The 19,623-nt window shown below is 41.6% G+C and overlaps 1 long non-coding RNA gene across 15 annotated transcripts in view; it reads right to left on the reverse strand.

Moving 5' to 3' along the window:
- Window positions 1-19,623, reverse strand: part of LOC124189045 — a 51,135-nt gene that overhangs the window by 22,580 nt on the left and 8,932 nt on the right. For all 15 annotated transcript variants that reach the window (XR_006872595.1, XR_006872593.1, XR_006872596.1 and 12 more), the window contains exons 4-5: window positions 2,937-3,047; window positions 2,531-2,731 (exon numbers count right to left, since the gene is read on the reverse strand). This is a non-coding gene — a long non-coding RNA (uncharacterized LOC124189045). The remainder of the gene's footprint in view (window positions 1-2,530; window positions 2,732-2,936; window positions 3,048-19,623) is intronic.

Raw genomic sequence — 19,623 nt, forward strand, 5'->3', positions numbered from 1 at the left:
ATCTATCCAAGATTTGAGTTTCCAATTAGTGACAATGTGCTACCAAGCCCTCATTGACTGATTTTGGTAGCAAGTGCCGGCTAGGCCCAAGTGCCAAGTAGTAACTTTGATGTAAAGAATGATAAACCTATCGAAATGTCAAAGGTACCATCGTTATGTTACGAGAATTTGCACAATAAAATCCAAATTGTTACCATTGTAAGAGGTTTTGTCTACCATTTCACGTTTTCACACATTTAACTTTATAAGAATGATACTTCATCAGCAAAACGCAACTGACTGTGTAAAGGCGATGAGGGCGTCATGGAATGACTGACATGGAATGAGCGGGAAAAAATCAGGGAATAAGATAAACGTTGCCAATTCGGCGATTTTGCATTTTGTTGCCAATTAGGATAAATAACGTTTCAATGATATTGAAAATAAAATAATAATGAATAATAACAATAATAATAAGCCATTTAATATATCTATACGATTTATTCAAAAAAATTTATTTCGAATTTTATAGTCCAGTCTTTAAAAGTAGAATGATGTACTGAGAAATGGGAGATAAACTATGGTGCAACTGAGGCATCTAATATAATAATAAACAAACAAGAAATGAGATAATGCTGTGTTGGTAAATAAATGTTATTAAAACTTACACCATCATTAACATGTAAGAGATTCAGCATCTGAATCAGCATCAGCAGCGTTATCCCACCACCACTCACACTCATTAGCTGTGGGAGCTGGAAATGATTCTAGATTTTGACGTAAGAGAAGAACTTTAGAAAATGATTCTTTTAAGCATGATTATGACTTATCGTTAACTAACCTCAGTGTTATTTGTTGACTCATGCTGGTCTGCATGTACAACAACTTCCGAAGGTGTAGCTTGACTACAACTTCCATTAACTCATGTTGCAGAGTGAGTCCTTGGCTGAAAGCGACTAAAATATAAAATTATTAGTTTACTATGTAAAATGAAGCTGTAGGATTTGATTGAATACCTCATGAGGATGTACAACACTGATGCCCAAATGTTCTGGACTTATTTCTTCCACTTCCACTGCATTGATGTCATCACTTTCTATAACTTTCTTAAATTCTTCAGTGTCAAATCTACATCAATCGCAGTGGCAGCCCTACTTTTCAGTGTTTTTTTATGACGGCCCTCATCGTTAGACGCCATTTAGTATCAAATGTATAAGGAGAACTTCAACTCTTACAATTACACAGATAAAAAAATATAGCAGACGAGAGATAAATAAACTTGACGCGAGCAGCGAGCTGTCAAACGCCATATATTTATCCATCGATTAAAGCGAGATATTGAATTTTTATCGATAATTAACAAAGTCTTTACTTCTTAACTTTTAAGCAATAAAAATATAGCTATTGATAAGAAGCTAGTACTAGGAAAATAATCTCAGCTAATTACCACCTACATTTAGGTAACCCAAAACCAACTGCAAAATCTCCGCTTAAGTATTGTTGAGAATGAGCAAGAATTTTTAATATAAATATTTCTTGCTGAAAAATAACTTGCAAGTGGCTAGTTAAAAACCCGCAAAGCTTAACTACGATATCTTAGCTTAACTCTAGGTAAAAATTAGCTGGAATATGTAACTTGAATATTTCTTGCTGGAACTTAGCTTGTGATTCGCTAGTAGCAAAACCGACTAGCTAAAACTTTCGTACGGGCGGGTTATCGGTTGTGTGATGATGGTTTAATCGCACTCTTCCGCAGCCCGGTCAACGTGAACGAATATTTAAAAACGAACGACCCCGAAAGATATAGTAACTTGCTTTTTTTCCTTCCTTTAACGGCCATAGTGTGCGCTGTATTTGTATTGCTAGAGCGTAGCTGTTGCACACGTAAGGTAACAGGCAGAGGTGCCCCCCTACTGCTGAAAAAATAAACGCTTACATTGTGACCATAATATATCTCTAACATGAGCCTGTTATTGTCTTACATTTTTTTTTTTTTTTCCTTCTTCTTCTTCGTTCCTCTTCAACAACCTGAAAACCACCATCGACATTCCTGCAGCCCTTGTAAACTGAGGCTAAGTGTCTCCGGCGGGGGGTCCGCTCTCCGGCTCTCCGGTGGCGGTCCTTATAACAACACTTCCCTCATAGTTTGTATGGCTATTGCTTTGTTGGGGCTTACTTTTCATCCTCACCTTCATAATTGAGATTATGACGCAATCAAAATCATCGCCTGAAGAGAGCGATCTAACTTGTCGTCGAGTGCCGCCACTCTCGAGTCACGCTCAAACATTAAACGAAGGGCAGACAAATTCTTGTACCGAGTTGATCGAACATTTGTTGACTTTGATTGTTTACCCACAGACAAAGTTGATAGGTAAAAAATAAAACAAGCCTGATCTGCAGAGAGACTGAGTAAACAAAAACGGCAAAAGGAAAAACGGCAAAAGTCGGGCAAAAGTCAGCTCAGGAATAATCGTACTCCGTGTTATGTCACGATTTATAACCAACACTACCAAATTGTCAAAAAGGAAGAATTAAGAAACATTTGTCCTACCTTTATGCCTGGGAATTACAGCCAGACATCCAAAAGTGCTCCATCCGCAGAATAGTTGGAAGATACTAGTTAAGGGATAGGAAAAAGAGCCTCAGACTCGTGAATACCCCCACATTCACATGGGCGTACACGAGGACAGAGGGGATTTCAAGAGAGGGGAAGAAGACGTAACTTGGACGAAATCGGCAGTTTCTCCATTATCTAAATAACAAAAAAAATGGGTTACAAAAATATTTATAGAAACAAGTAGGGGAAGTTGAAAATAAGACAGTGGGTAAAACCAAATTTAAAAAATGGGAGAATTGAAGGTTTTCATGTAACACTGCACTTATGCAAGTTATGCATCATTAAAAGATCTAGCAGACTGTCGTAGGAATTAAAGTTATAAAGTAACACAAATTATTACCCAAGCGATGATTCTTACTGTTGCTGATGACAGATTGTTGCAATAAGCCAATAACAGCACAAGCAAATTTTGGATATTTTGTTGCTTTGATGACTGGCTCTGGTCTCAAATCTGCATAAAAGAAAAAAGGTTACATAGTGCAAACAAATTGCCATGCATCGGCAGGAGGCTTACATGAAATGCTAACCAGAAACTAACATTTTACAAATTTGGAACAGGTTTAACTCTTCTATTTAAGCACCCATAATCTTTCTATTTGTATTCTTAGTATTATTTACCTGCTAAACAGCATTGAGTGTGTATTAAGATTAAGCTACTCCCCGCAACAGTATAAAGAGCCCCGACCAGAGCTCACACGACGACCACATTTTTGTAATGTTAATAATTCTTGTGCTATTTTTCGAATAGCCACGTTTCCAAAAAAGTTATCGTTTTGTCCTCCATAGTTATCAATATTATTCACTAATCACTAATCAGAAATCACTTCACCTCGTTTTCGAAACTTGTTAACAAACCGAAACAAGCAGACGACCTTTTACTGACTTTGTTTTTCTATTAAAAGTCATCGTTGAGAAATCGATATAAACAATTAAAAATCGACCCCTAAACACTAAAATGCGGTTTTCTCAGTTCACACTCACACCCACAGAACTGATCGGGGGAATATTTTAACAGTTCGTCTCAACAATTTACTCTAAGCCTCACTACAGTCGCGATAAAAGTAAAAATTTGCACAAAACCCGCAGATAATTACTCTCCAGGACTCCCTTGGAAGCAAAGAGTGAAAAAAAAGAATGTTTCCAGTTTAATGAAGTACTACTATAAATTCCTGTCCTTCCGCATTACTATCCTTGGTTATTTCATTTTAAAAATGTTCTTGTTATTTCTCATTAAAAATGTTTCGTTTGGAGAAGATGAGAGACGCTGTGCTATTGTGGCCGCAACAAAAGAAAAAAGGACGAGAGGCTGATCAACAGGGAATGACCAGCAAGTTGCTATACACGGTCGACAGGCACGCGTGATGCCCGAATTTATTGTACTAAGTATTTTTCAATCATCATCATCATCTTCATTTTTGGTGGGGGGAACGGAACGCTTCGGTTGTTTATTCCTGTCGCCGCCATTGTTCGTCACATCTGGTGAATCATTCCTGTGAAAACGGTCTCGAATAATCAAAACACACGCAGTGAAATATACAAGAACATTGTAGGCCTCTTACTCTCTTTTGTTGTAGATTGGCCGAACATCTCAAAAAGATTTTTTTCGGGTTGTCGTCCTTTTGAGGCCGTTGGGTTCTCCGTTCCCTAATGGTTTGCTTTGTCCGATATCGAGGGCTTGTGTGAACAAGTACAGAGTATACTGTGTACATTTGCACATAGTGCGTGTGTGTCTTTAGGTGCTGTGCATATTGAACGAGCGACCAATTAGTCACGGATCTCAAATGCTATCGGGGGGAGAACTATAGAGGCCGCTATAATATCCGCCAGCGCTGACATGACGGGCCATTGCGGACCATCATATCTTCAAAACATATGGAGGGCCAGCCAGCGCCAGCTTATATGTTTGTATGTTCGTATGTAGATACAGCTGCATACTAAATTCGGATGTACATAAAGCGGCCTTTTTTTGTTGTAAGAGAGTGAAGGGGAGGCTGTTGTTGTTGTTCGATTGTTTCTCGATTGACGTGAGCGGAGAAAAAGGTCGCGTGACCCTCTCAATCGAAGCGATTGAAAGAGGAGCCAACAGCGATAGCGGGGGATCTGCTTGACTAGTAGTGTGGAACTGATGGCTAGCTAGACCCTCTCCGTGAGTGCATGGAGAAAAACACATCACACTGATGGACGGTACGTATATTGGAAACATCAGGAAGAAGAAAAAAACGAAAATCCGACGAGTCCATTTGCTGTTTTCATGCTGATTAGTTATGCTCTTTTTTTATTCTTCACTTTGTCCCTTTTGTCGATCCCTTTGAATCGATGACTCGGTCAACCGATGAGGACCTCTGTAATGCACGTATACATACACCGGGGCGTGAGAGAGAAAGAGAACCCGACTCTCTTTATTGTATCTACCGACAAGCGTCGATAACAGGATCGCTGAATTGATAGCCAGCCTCCCATATATAGTACACCGGAGAAAGCCAAAAATGACGAGTTGGCGACAGGATCCTGATGAGCTATTCACTCTCATTGGATACGCTTGCCAATGGATCCATTATATCCGCGCGCAATCCAAGCGACTTAGTCGAATGCGTACAACGGATGTAGCGCACTCGCTCTTTTATTGTACCAGGCTCTATGCTGGCAGTTATTCACCGCCTTAGGGTGGGTGGGATTGAGTCCGCTCAGCAAAGTACACACTAATGGCTCTTAAATAGCTGCATCATTTATCAACGTCCATTCGATAGTTTCTACTGTTTATCACAAAATAAACTCCGAGGCAAAGAAAATGAATGTTGCGGTTCGTTTCTTAAGTTCGGGACGGCCACGATTGTGTAGACAGGCAGACCAAAATACAAAACCAACTTGTCTCTCAGTCTTTTCTTCTTCTCAAATGGCCGTGCAAAGAATAAGATGTGCACACGTAATCGAAGTCAACGTGTAATAACGTGACGGACCTCTCAGACAGTCGTCTCCAAAAAGGCAAGAAGAAGAAGAAAAAGGGACCTTATCTATATTCTTGCCGGTCGTGTTTGTTGTTTGACGCTCAGAAAAAAAGAGGAGGGAATAACGACGTACGACGTAATAACAAGGATGGGCTTTCACGAGCTGTCAACAGTTATTCTCTTGTCTGCCCTTTGATTTATGCGGGGCAAAACACGTTGTTGGCTTATTTCTTTTTTCTTTCTTTCTTTCTGTCTATTCCCTGAATGTGTACATTTAAAACAAAAATAAGGAATATAACTGTGCATAGACTCTGCTTCGCAGTTTCCTCTGTGTAGACAAGATAACCATGTCTGACATCATCGTCCAGCACCTTCACGCCGAATGATATGTTACTTGTCTTGCGGCTTGGTCGCAAAAGAATCAAACAACAACTGGAGAAAAAGGAAAAATTGAACAGAAAAATGTCCGCGTGTACTACTACTACGCCATGATGTGAGGGGTGCACTCAGCGCGACTCTCGCCCTGTAATTTGAATCGATCCCGACACTTCACCTTTTCCTTTTCTTTTTCTCTCCCCTATTTTTGTTTTTTTACCTTTTTCCGTCTCCGCTTTTTTGCCGCGTTCACCCCGTCAAAGTGTAAAAGTGACTCCGTAAATAGCGGCACTCGGTGCGGCGGATTGATCCGGCCTCACGCGCCTCGTTTTGATCCATTTCATTCCGATTTTCACGCAACCCCGCCAGACTACAACACTCACGATTTGACCCTGAAGAATGTATAATACAGGGGTTGCGTTAGCACTGTCAAACTGCATCAAGTAATACACACGTATTTAGTTTCCTTTTCGAGACATTTCTACCGTTTTGAATGGCGTATTACAAGATTGTTTGCCCATCAAAACGCTCTTGGCCTACGTGTATTTAGACTATTGTGCCGTGTAGTTGATAGACTCTATTTAATACACACACACGCGTGTGTGTTATGTGTATCATCTACATCTTCCTCCTGATCCTCCCCTTTCCCATGTTATTACATGAACCAAGTGTATATACAGTCGGAGAAGGAGGGGGGATATGGGGTGGAGGGAAGTGATGTTTAAATATATGTACAGCGCACACCGAGATGGACGCGGGGAAGGTAGTGCAGGGACTTTCTATTACAATGCCTTGTTGTTGCACACTCTGTATATACTGCCGTCGTATCGGTATGTATATGTACCTTTGACTGAGCTGGGATAGGCCAGCAGCAACGTCAAAGGAGGTGTGTATGTGACTGTTTGTGTCTGCCCTGTGATTTCGGAACGGCGGCCGCTCTTTTCTAAACACTTTTCCATCTCCAGGGCCGACAGAATTCATCGAGAGAGAAGGCGAACACAATCAACTGTTAAATCCGTCCATCTGGGGTTATATAGTAGCGCTCTATACAATCTAAATGCATTTAAAAGCAACTATTATTTAGCTGTAGTGTAGAGTTGTATCTCTCTCTCCGGGTTTAAAAGGGTTTTCCGGAAAAATGGGATAGTAAAGCTAAGAAGATACACATCATCAAGATTCAAACCAAACACCGGCCAGTTTGTTTGTGCTCGGCCATCACTCTCAGGGATTTCCTGGATATTTTTACAACAACGGCAAACACTTTTTTTTAGGACCATCACTTTACGCTGGATATGATCCGCCGACGGCTTGCCGGATTTTTATTGCATGATAAATGTAAATGTCTTTTTCTACATGGGCCTATGCGACAGGATCGAGAAGAGTCTGAGTGCAAATGGGAAAAGTCGAAAACATTTTAGGCCGTTCTAAATGTGTCGGAGAGCATCGAGTCCTGTGGCAGAGGATTTCCGAAAGTATGATGGATCAATATTTGATTCAATTCACACGTATACGCACACAAAATGTATAATACAATGGAAAAAATATTTTAAAAGAATAATAAAATCAAGTGAAATTTTGGGCCTATAGGCCTCGGGTTGCCCCCCTTGTGTACACTTCCTGATTGTTTCTTTGCATGTGGGGACCCAGCAGCACCCGCACTTTACCATGATCCACATCGTTATACGAGTAGTAGTAGTCCAGTAGGCCTCGACCATATCGAGAAGCTGATGAACTGTTTCCGCTTTCCCTATATCATCTAATTTTATTTGTGTCTCTGTCTACATTTCATTTCTCTGTTGTTGTTTTTTGGAGGGTTTGAAGGGAGGCCTCGTTTTTTCCCATTTTTGAAGGGCGCTAGGTCTCTCTGCTGTCATATGTAAAATGGATTTCTTATATATAGTACGCTGGATATGTGTCCACCTGTTACGTGATTGATCTGTCCACGCAAACGGGGATGGCGGTGGTTTTCCTATCCGATTTCGTTGCATTCAAAAGTCGCACGGCGGACGTTTCTCCGTGTGTGTTTTTGATTGTCAAATGCTCAGAGCAATGACGCTCTGATGATGAATTTTTCTTTACACACAAGAGAATTTCGGTCGACGCCCATGATACTTTTTCGTTCATTAATAAATCCAATGCCCGTTGGAAAATAATAATAATAAAAAAAACTAAAAAACACCGTTTTTTGATATTTTCCCTTGGAAATTATTTCAAATAATGGGAGGAGTAGATCCCCAATCAATCAGGTGTAGTTCATCCTGTTACCTGTATATATTTACAAGCGTGTACACAAAAAAGAAAGAAAAATAAAGGGGCCGTGAACCGGACTCGTTGGGTGAAATCGCCAACTCATTGGGTTAACATTATAGACTGGATCACTTGATATTGGCCCGTTTGATAGAAGACGAAGGTGTGTAGCATATATATACTATAATATACGTATACCCATAGTTACAGTACGTATCTCTTGATATACACGGCACAGGTGAATCGGGTCCTGTTATTATCGGCAACACTTTGAAAGGAAAAAGCCCCCAAGGAGAGCGCTGCCCTGCCCACTATTGTTACATGCTATATCGGTTGAGCTTGTATCTTTTTTCTTTTCGGACTATGGGCGGCTTCCACCTGGGAAAGTGTATATAGTAGGTAGTGTAGTAGTACACACACACACACACAACCAAGAGGGGCTGAATAACAAGATGATACGCGGCGGCGGCGGCAGTGTCAATATGCTTTTTTCTTCTTCTTCCAATTTGATCCCTTCTCGGTTGTTTGTATCAAAAGAAGAAGAAGAAGGAGGAAAAAAAGAAAGAAGGAGAGGCCAAGAGAAAAATCAAATGTACAAACGTGATGAATAGAAGGAATAAGGAGGCGGAGTCGACGAGCAGAGAGAAAAGAAAATCGTTCCAAAAAAGAGAATCAGGAAGAAAACGAACAAGAAAAGGTTTCGATTATTTTGGCTTCGCCCTGCAAACAGCAGGGGATTACATCTGTCATGGCGGCCCGATCCTATACGCGGATGACACAGGGCTGGATGACCTCCTTTAGCTTTTACAATCATCCATCACACATCCCCCCCCCCCCCAAACAACCACCACCACCACCAACCACCCTTCTCCCTAGTAATTCTGCCAGGCTTTTTGGCTCAGGTCTTCCCTTGTGGCCGGCCGTGATTTCCTCCCACATCACCTGATCACCTTTTTCTGCTGGATACTTTCTCTTTGATTCCTTCTGTATTATTCCGTATTACTCGCTTCTTTATGAAAAATAAAAAGACCGCGCCCCGAAGTTATATGGCGGGTGATTTAAATTTTTCAAAAAGACATCAATCGCCGATTTGGTTTTTTGCCGACCCCAGTTAGGAGCCAGCAGCCCGGACCAAATACGTCCGACACTCCGACTCCATCATCGTAGTCATTTGCAGCGAGTTAGCATGCATGGACTTGACCTTTTTTTTTAAGCGGCGTGAAACCGCCGGCCGACCGTTTTTCACGCGGTAATAAGAAGAAGAGCGAAGATCGCGGGCAGCAGCGCGCGGACGCCAATCATGTCTAGACCGTTAGCGGGACGTTGAAAAGTGGCCCGCTCGCTCCTTCGTCCCATTTGATCTCCTTTTGGCTTTCGGATGGATGATTGCCCCCCTCCTTCGACCAGACGCGCAGTCAAGACTTTTATGGAAGCGGAATGAAAGAAAAGAAAACAAACCGGTTTACTTCATTTGATTCAAACGAAAAAAAATAAAAAGATGGAACGGTTGGAGAGATAGAGAACGAGACCATCACAGGAGAAAAGAGAGATGTGAAAAATACCCGAAAAAATTGAACGGCGGCTTCAGCAGCCACCACAGCAGACAAGCAATTTGAATGAAAATGCTTCGGTCCCGGTGCGCGTTCGGGATGTCGTAGACAAAGTCAACAGCGGCTGTACAGATATGAATGAGTTACATACAGCTTTATATAGATGTATACACCGTTTGGCGGTGTGTGATTTCACGGTGAGCACATTATCCATCAGTCTGGCTGTCCGGCCGGGAAAGTTAAAAATAAAAGGGAAGAATTTCGTACGCACATACAATTCCCGAAATGGCCGAAGGCCACTGTAATACAACACAATTGTGCGTATGCAAATTGGCTGTATAATCGTATCTATATAGAAGAGAATAGCTGAGCTACTTGATGCCATGAGGCGGCATCCGTCATTTTCCCTAAGTGCCAAACCTCTATGTATACTGTATATGCGTTGTGACAAGCAACTCGTTTCAAAAATTGAATTACGCGCGCGCTTTTCTCTTTCCTCTCGGCGGCAGTCGCAAACTCATCCCGCTGAGCCAATACACCGCATACACAATAATCAAATCATCGAAATGTCCATTCGATTGGAATTTGATGGCAGAAAAAAAAAGAAAAAAAGACAATCAGTTTTTCTTCGATTGGAAATCTAAACCCCAAAATGATATCGAAATTCCTAGAAAACGGGTGGGCGGGGAGGGCCTTGTAACACGGTGTGTGAAGAATATCAAAAGCGATAGTGAGAAGATATTTATAAGAACGAGATGAAAGGCAAAAAGAGCAGCTAGAGAGAGAGAGAGAAAAGGGGGAGAAAGAACACGTGTCGGCAACTATTGACTGAGCTCATTAACAGGTGCGAAGCAAAGGCTCACCACCCGTCGATTCTGGCGGCCCATTCCCGTCAGTGTGCCGATGATTTCCGACGGACCATACATATATTATAACCACGTATATATATAGTGGAGAACCCCCTGAGTATGGGACGTATATACATATCCATAGACGCTCTACGTGTTTGGATGTTGCTGGATGTAGTATACGTATATATCCTGCTATATAGAAAGCGACGATAAGAGATAGTCTCCATCTCCTTATTTTTCCCTCTTCATCCCCGATATTCTTTTCCTTGGTTCTTCTATTTTTCTCGAAAACATATCACACTTCATTACGCGCATCGGGCGCATCTCTTTCTTTTTATGCTGATGATCAAACTCCACACGATTCCTTTCGGCATCGCTGGCCCACCTTTGATTTATTCTAGAGCGAGGATAAGGCATATAAGAAGCTTTTCCTCTTCTCTCCGAGAAAAAAAGACTCGACAGCGCAAAGGACGGGGGGTAATATAGAAGGAGGGACTCTGATACTGTCCCGAACAAAAGTTTACGGCACAAAACGAAAAATCTAATCTTGTTTTTTTGTTTGGAAGAAAAAATAAAGGAAAAAAGATTTTTTGAGGTTATATCCATCGAGTCATTTCTAGGTGGCGCATCTCGGATCAAGAGATAGTTTATTCAGTGTTTCTATGGATTTAATTTTGATTTGAATTTTTCGCGCCTATGATTTGAAAGATTTTTTTTTTTATTTTTTAACAGTCGCGGCGTTTTCATCATCTCGGACCATTTTGATTCATCAGTTGATTTAACGATTCGGCATACCAACACAAGACGTGCCGGAGAATAACCGAGAAGAGTTGAGAAAAGAGAAAGAGCTAAAGATCGTCCAGATATAACGCCATATGTGCAGATGTTATTCGGCAATTTGGCTCGAATGCTATAAAACTTGTTTTTTTTTTTTTCAAAAGTGAGATTACAATCTGACGATCTAGCCACGTATACACAGATAGCCTTTGACGTGACAAAATAAACCTTCACGGCTCGTTTGATTATTTGTTTCCCGACTAAATTCAAAAGGAATGACCTACACTATACCTAAACTATAAATCACAGATATATGAGTTTCTCCGATAAAACGGGACAATGTTTCAAATGCCAGTAAGTATAAATGTACATATGTACTCGACATTGTATTGTCGTGTCCCCGCTTAAATCATCCGAGTCCGAGTATTTTGATAAGATGGATTATTATTATCTAAAACGACGCGCAACATTTCAAAGAAGAAGAAAAGAAAAAGAAAAAAAGTTTTAGTTGAGAAGTTATAACCCTGTGGACGTGTCTCATTAACGGTCGCAGCTGCACGCCGGATCGGCACGTCTCAGCGGGCAGTGCGGATGCCGGCGCGTATAAGGGGCCGGCCGCTTTTGCCCGTCCGTCTTATTGTAGAGAGAGAGAGAGAGAGAGACTATAAGAATCAACCGGATAACACACACACATATATATATGTATCTTGGCAGGTTGCCCCCGCCATCATCAGCAGCAGCAGGGACCGACGACGATCAGAAGCCTCAAAAAGATGTGGCTGCTGCTGCTGCTGCTGCTGAAGTTGCGCGTTTTACATCACGCGCCCGGCGCGTTGGGTCGTTTGCGCTCGCGCACGTTCATCGGCCGCTTTTTAGCGGTGGCCGACAGCGATGTTATCAACACCCGGGCCGACGCACTTTATTACACAACTGCTGCACAAAACGTTATTTTTTTTTCTCTCTATTCTCCTCTCTTCCCGGCTCGTCCCTGCTGTATAACCTACTTTTTGTTTATCCCGGGGGGGTTACAGCACAAAACGAAATGCGCGGTGGTATGCAACTGATCGGCCGATAAGAATCCAAATAAAAACCTTATCCGAATAAATGTATATAAGAGATTTTCTTTTTGCCTTTCAACTTCTTCTTCTTCTTTTTTTTCATTTCTTATTATTTATCAAAACGATTTGAAAAAGAAAAAAAGGGAAAAATGGTTCTCGTGCTGACCGCGAGGCAATTCTTCTTCTTCTTTTTCAGGTGCTGGACTCGGGAGCGTGCCGGGCTACTTGTTATTGTTGTATAAATCGCGGGGCGGCCATCACACTTGAAGGAATTTCAAAGATGGGCTCGATCTTATGGGGTCCGTCCGCGTTGGGCAACCAGGCAACACAATGCCAACGCGCCAACAACAAACGACTTATGCGGACTTTTTCGGCTGCTGTTGGCCCCCCTACTGAGCTGCTAGTGCTAGTACCAGAACGGAGAGAATGTCTATAGTGTAATAATAATAATAATAATAATAAGGACTTTGCTATTGTCTAGCTCATCGGGCTCTCATCACGAACGATGTCAATATATGTACATACACCAAAGTGCTGCTGAGTGGATTTCCATCAAAAAAATAACCAGCCCAAACAATTGCCGGGACAATCGAGTTGGTTGTCTTTTGTTTTCCTTCAATCGGTGGACAAGAAAAGAAAGAAAAAAACCTCCGTCATTATTTCTTTTCATGAAAATATCCCGTCGTGTGGACGTGTAAATAGACGAGAAAAGCTGACCTATTGTCTGCTATTACACGCCGTCGTTCGTGAGCTGCTATTTATTATTATTCGACAATTCCTCGAATGAGATTTTTGATTTCGTTCAAATAACATCATCCCCGCCGGCAATCGTGCCGTTTGCATGGTTCTGACGGACAAACTCCCGCCCATATTTCCGAACTTATTTTGATTTGTTATCGGGCGCATCCGGAATAATCCATCGCCGCTGCGATAACTATCGCCAATAAGACGAGAGCACTTAACAGGCGGCGGCCTTATTCTATACCGCAATCAAAAGAGAGAATAACCGAGTAGGACAAGATCTGGTCCGTCAAGACACGTGTCAATCTCTGATGATGCTCGTCGGGGGAGTGGGGGAGGGGGAATATCGATGGAATGTATTGATCAACAATCCAGGAATGTGCGTTTGATGCTTTTGTGGGATCTTGTTTATATAAGTGGAAGCGGTTCCCTTTTCTTTTCCAGATTGCTGCTGGCCTCTCTACTGTTATCCGGCGCCATCAAAAAGTGAATTGACGTCCGGCACGTGATATTCACTTATTGGTTGACGAGCCGACTCCGGGATGAAGAAGGAGTCAATATTATCCCATCCAGCCAAATAAAAAAGGAAAAGAAAAGGAAAAGAAACGGGGGAGGACAGTTATTGTATCTTCTCTCTCGTTTGATCATTTTTTAACTTTCACCGATTTGAAATGTGCCTATGCGAGAGATTGGACAGCGATTACACACTTTATATTGACTTGAATTGTAGTATTCTATTGTAGGTATATTTAGACAAAAAAAAAGGGCGCAGCAGGTTTCAGTGTGAGTTGACCCATGACTGCAATGGCCATTTATGAAATGATGCGGCCATCAGTTATTATTATCAAGGATCCCCCCTCTCAATAACGGCAATAGAACTGCTGATGGTGGAAACAAATGACTGTGAAGAATCTCATAACAAGGAGAACACAGTAGAGAATGAGAAAAGGTCCAAGAATCGGAGCATCAGAGAATACGAATAAGTGAGTGTGATGGAGTCCTTCGGGGCACCTGTTTAATGATTTTCTATCCATCCTTTAGATGATTGCTATTCTTCTTGAGACGGACCGTGCAGCAGCCTTGTATGTATAGATCTAAAAGCTGCTGCTGTGTGGATATAATACACATAAAAGGGAGGCTGTTGGCACAAGGTAAATAGTTCAATTTCTCCGAACGACGATGAGGTGTTGCTGGGACGTGAAAAGGCAAAAAAAAAAATAAAAAAGAAGAAAAAAAAAAAGATATTTAACTGGCTGTTTAATGACGTGTTAGAACAGCGGGATGTATAGTCGGAGCTAATGATTGTTGTTTCCCTTTTGTCTTCTTTTTTCTCTTTTTTTTTTTAGTTAGGTTAGTGTCTGCTGGCTGTGTGTGTATGTATATATTTTCCCCCCTGTTTTACAACTCTGGAGGAAAGAACAAAAAGGAGCGATTGCACTGTAGGAGCTACCTGTTGGACGTTATAAAGCAAGTCGAGAGCTCATTCCTCCAGCAAACAAAAGCATTTGAAGAGTCATTACCGTTGATCACACGGCCTGTCACTATACGGCTAAAATAAATGAACCTCTCTCAACTTGTTTGGTTTGTTTTGAATTTTTTTCTTTTTTTCAAAAAGAAAAGATGAAACATTTCGGGTGTCAAATTCATTTCTTCTTTGTCAGCCGAGAGGTTACATAGTACGGTAGGTGATTGGTATTTTATTTTATTTTCCTACAGAATGGACCCTCCCTTTTCCCGTGTGTTATCAAAAAATCCCCATGTGAGATGATCAACCCAAGCAACAGCAGACAAAATAGTTTCAGTTGGCCGGGTCGTCTTCCGACAACTGCGGATAAAATGACAACCGCTTTCCGGTCTTGTCTCTGTTGTCTCTCACCTTCTGCAGCAATCGTACGGATGTCTATGAGTGTGCAACAGCTGAGTGGGAGTGACTGGAAAAGAAAAAAAAACAACATAAAGTCTCAGGGCCTACTGAATATATGCCTATGCCTATATGTGTCTTTCCGGACACCTCCTTATTTTTACTTTCTTCTTCTATTCCATTTTTCTCTGATATGACGAATGGACGTTGCGTGTGACTAACCACACACTCACTCTCTCACAAAAACACAGGAGGGAGATATAACGACGACTGCATTCCTTTTTGCTTGCTTGTACATTTACTACGTCTGGAGAAATGCGTCCGGCCATGTACGGATCCCCCAGGTACACATGTGTGTTCACACATCTCATGCAAATCCACGTATGGATGGTGGATGCCCGGATTTCCCGTGACATCAGCTGGATGTGTACACTTCGGCCTCGCGAGCCGTTTCTCTTGTGGGATTTTTCTTTTCGAATAATATTCAATAGACCTACAACAAGATATAATACGCAGCTGCTATATAGTTGCCTAGATACATTCAATTGGCCGCAACGAGATAGAGAGAAACACAATTTTCGCCTGTCGTCGAATGAATTTTCTTCTCTGAATTTGGTCATGCCGCCCAGCATAACTTTTAGTGTTCCCCCAAAGCCCCAAAAGCCATTTGCTGATTTATTACGATGTTTTGGCTATACACATACAAGGCCGCTCTCGCTCTCTCTTTACACGTGTTATGGTGTTATTCGTTAAAAAAATAAAATAAATAAATAAATGGGGAAACTATCCACTAAACAAAACCCTCGCCATTAGAAGAAAGAAAAAATGGAACAAATACATAGGCCAGTATCTTGTATACACACATAGAGGCGTCCAGTTTATGGAGAGACGATCGTTGATTATTACTGCAATCGATAGAGAGGGGGCTGTATTTACCACAGGGCTGCGTTTACTTGGTGTCTTATAGTTCCGTATAGTCTCAACAATTTTATGATGGCCGGAGCCCCTCAAAAATTCCCCATGTCTTTTATTTTTTGGCACTTTTTTTCTCTTCTTTCTATCGGCGCGAGCGCGATCGTTTTATTTTTTTTTTGTCTGTCGGCAGACCATCGGTCACTCACTGGAGGGTTATCAAATTTATTTTTTATTTTTTAACCCCCCCACCCGTTTCGTTTCGTTTTTTCCATATTCATTTTTGGTACGCGGTTCTTTTACTTTTTTTTCCACCGACCACAAAAGTCTGTAGATTTTGTCCAACACTCTGTGTGTGTTTTGTTTCAGCCTCTCTCTCCACGAGATTGTATTCCTTCTTTTTTTTTTCTTTTTATGTTCGTGTGGTTTAATGAGATTGGCCATAGCCGCATTTTCCAGGGTTCTCTTTCAAATTTGGGTATAGACTAAAGTAGAGAGAGAGAGAGAGAGAGAGGCGGCCGAGAGAAGATATACTCTCGTATTGTGCGTGATGCGCTTTTCTTTCGTTTTGTTATTTTCGTTGCTGGGCAAAGGCGGCGGCGACGACGGTGCGGTAAAGTCTCCGGGGTCAATATTGTGCGCTCAGACCATCCTCATCTCACTGTGTGTGTGTGTGGAGAGTCTGGAGGAGAGACTTGTATCTAATTTATGTGTGTACAGGCACCAGGGTAGTATCTATTGTCTTTTATGTTTATCTGTTTGAATTGGACTCTGACCGCATCTTCCACATATACCATCGGGGGAAAAAAAAAAAGGCGCAACACTCAACTATGCACACACAACACACAACCAAAACACATATAATAATATAAGAGTTGAAAAAAAGAAAACCAAAGAAAAATAAATATACTCAACAGCAGTCGAGAAATGAGAAACAAAACAAAACGCCTTTTTTCTTATTTTTGGTTTTTCCCGATGAATGTTCTCGGTTTTATTTTCCCTCGAAAAGAATTATTAGAAATTATATCTTTTCCCTGTGATTCCTTTTTTTATTTTGTTTTGGTTTTACTCCGGTGATGATATTATCCCTGTGAGGCTTTTTTTTTTAATTTCGACTAAACACGCAGACCCTTTGTGTACACAACACACACACGACGACTCTTTTTTCTATATCGTCTCTGATTATTGTTGTTGCCTCGCATATTTATTTATCGTAAGCAGCAGCAGTGTGCTCGGAATCTTTTTTTTTCTTTTCAGATGGTAAGACAAGATCGCATGTTACATTGTCATTACAGTCAAAAAGGCAAATACAACAACCAGCAGATGAGTTTCGAGGAGCTACTGTTCGCCAATAATTGGATATATATCAGCCAGCGGCTCACACACACTCTCTTAATAATATCCAATAGCATATACAGAAGGGGGTATGTATAGCGGTACTGTTGCTGCATATGTTATAATACTCAATTGTCTATCGCTCCCCTTTCGGTTGGGAGAGAAACCAAACAAAAGAAAACCAGATAAAACTGTATAGAGGATGATAGAAAAGAGTCAAAAAAATAAGCCGCAGCGCTGGGACGTGTGTTCGTTTCGTGTTATCATCTGATTTCTTCGTGTTGTCTGTCGAAGACCGCGAGCGCTCACGCAACGCCATTCGTTCTATATATTTCCATTGGACGGGAGGAGATGGGAGGAAGAGCCCCCAAGAAGATAAAGGGGATAGAAAAAACAACAAGTGAGAAAATGGTTTTTCACAGTCTTATTTGGGAGAAAACAAATTCGGGAGCTCCTTTTCAATATGTATGTATATCAGCAAACACGTCGGCTCGTTTCCTTTTTTCTCTCCCGTTCGGTCCCACTCACACACACAGAGAGATATCACGCAGACGGCGTTCGCCGGGACCCTGAAATGATTTGATTCACTCCTCAATTTTTGTGGCGGTCGTCCCGAGCGATACACACACACAAGTCTACTAAAATTGAGACTAATACAGCTGCGGGCTAGATCTCTCTCTCTCTCTTCATCTCGCCTTTTGTCCATTTGACGGCGCGAGCAGCCGCCATCAACTCGAGTAATCAAAAATACAAAACTCTGGCCGAACCCAATTCGGAACAAATGGAAAAGATGAATAAATCATCCAATCTGCGATAGATACACACACACACAGAGCACTCGATTTTACTTCATTATACCAAGTGTGTTTTATCTTCTCCCCGAGATTTCCCCGTTAAAGAATATTAGACAGAGAAAAGGCCTACACTCACATTGCGTTTAGCTTGAGGCTGTTTCTCTGACTAGGAAATTGAAATTCTCTTCGGTCTTGAATAAAAAGAAGTGACGACGACGTATTAGTGTCGAGGTGTTATTAAACACTTGTTTCCTACATGTACATCTATTTCCGCTTTTGTTTTGTTTCTGGTCTTACTGTGCTCTCTTATATGACACTCTCCGAGGAGGGGGTGGAAATTATATAAGAGGGTGCAGGTATTATTCGTTGCGGTAAATAAATTAGACGGCGGCTCGCAACGGTGGCTACGTGTACAACATTACGTGTATACTACTACGCCTACGTGCAGAGAGCCGACAACATCCGGCAACAGCAATTCGTCGTCGTCGTCACTTTGACTCACCTGCGTTCCTTCTCTCCCTCCCTCGGCTGTCGGTTTAAAATAAAAAGCGGCAAAACGCACAGAAGCCCCATGCTGCAACACACATTGTCTCAAAATGACTAAATAACCGAAAATGAGGTAAGCGGAATTATCGAATTTAGCGCGCTCGGCAGTGATTTAATGACCTGTGAAATTGTCGCCCAATTTTCTCAAAAATAAAACCAACTTTCTCTTGAAGGGTTTTGTCGAAAAGCGAAATGATGAAACCAACCGCCGCATTTCGATAGAGCCAGAAAATGATCTTCGACAGAGTCCATCGACTGTTAATACTCCAAAGACGAAGCGAAACTATTTCGAGAAAAAAGGTACTAGATATTCGTATAGAATAGACAGCAGTTACACTTATATGAGGGCGGGTTATTACCCAAAACCAAAAAGAAAAAAGGAAAAGAGAAACAAGTGGAAAACTGAAAAACCGACGCGAGGGTGAAGTGGGTGTAGAGAGTAGGAGGGAACCAGAAGATATGTGCATAACAATAACACAAGGAAGGTTTCTCTCCCTTGATACACGTCATAACTCAAATATTTGATTGAAGGGGGGCCCCCGTCTACTTGTCCCGGAGCAGTTGGGTGTTTTTTTGGTGGCCCAACCAGGGTAGAAGTAGAAATGATGCCGACTCAAATGAAAGGGAGAAACGACAAGCAATCGGCTCTCCTTCTTACGCCAACAACAACAACAACAACAACATACGGAATTGTATATAAGAGGGAGAATAAGAAGGAAACAAAAAACACCGCTTCTGGGTCTCTCTACAATATATCTATTACAAGGCGGTCGCGGCTTCAACCGTTTTTCTTATTCTCCTTCTTCATGTTTTGTCTCTTTCGGGGGTTGGTAATTTCATTTCCCTTCAGTCAGCTACACTCGCCGGTATACTATAGACTTTTTATTACGTAAAAAGAAAAAAATATATATTTTTCGACCACTCGGCATTTCCTTCTGAGCTTTCAGCTCGATCATCTCTCATTGTATTATATTCTGTTGCCCCCCTCCATCTCGGTGATTACTTGAACACACACACCGCAGACAATGTTTCTTT

The sequence above is a fragment of the Daphnia pulex genome, chromosome 2 (assembly GCF_021134715.1).
Source record: "Daphnia pulex isolate KAP4 chromosome 2, ASM2113471v1".
Classification (NCBI taxonomy): domain Eukaryota; kingdom Metazoa; phylum Arthropoda; class Branchiopoda; order Diplostraca; family Daphniidae; genus Daphnia; species Daphnia pulex.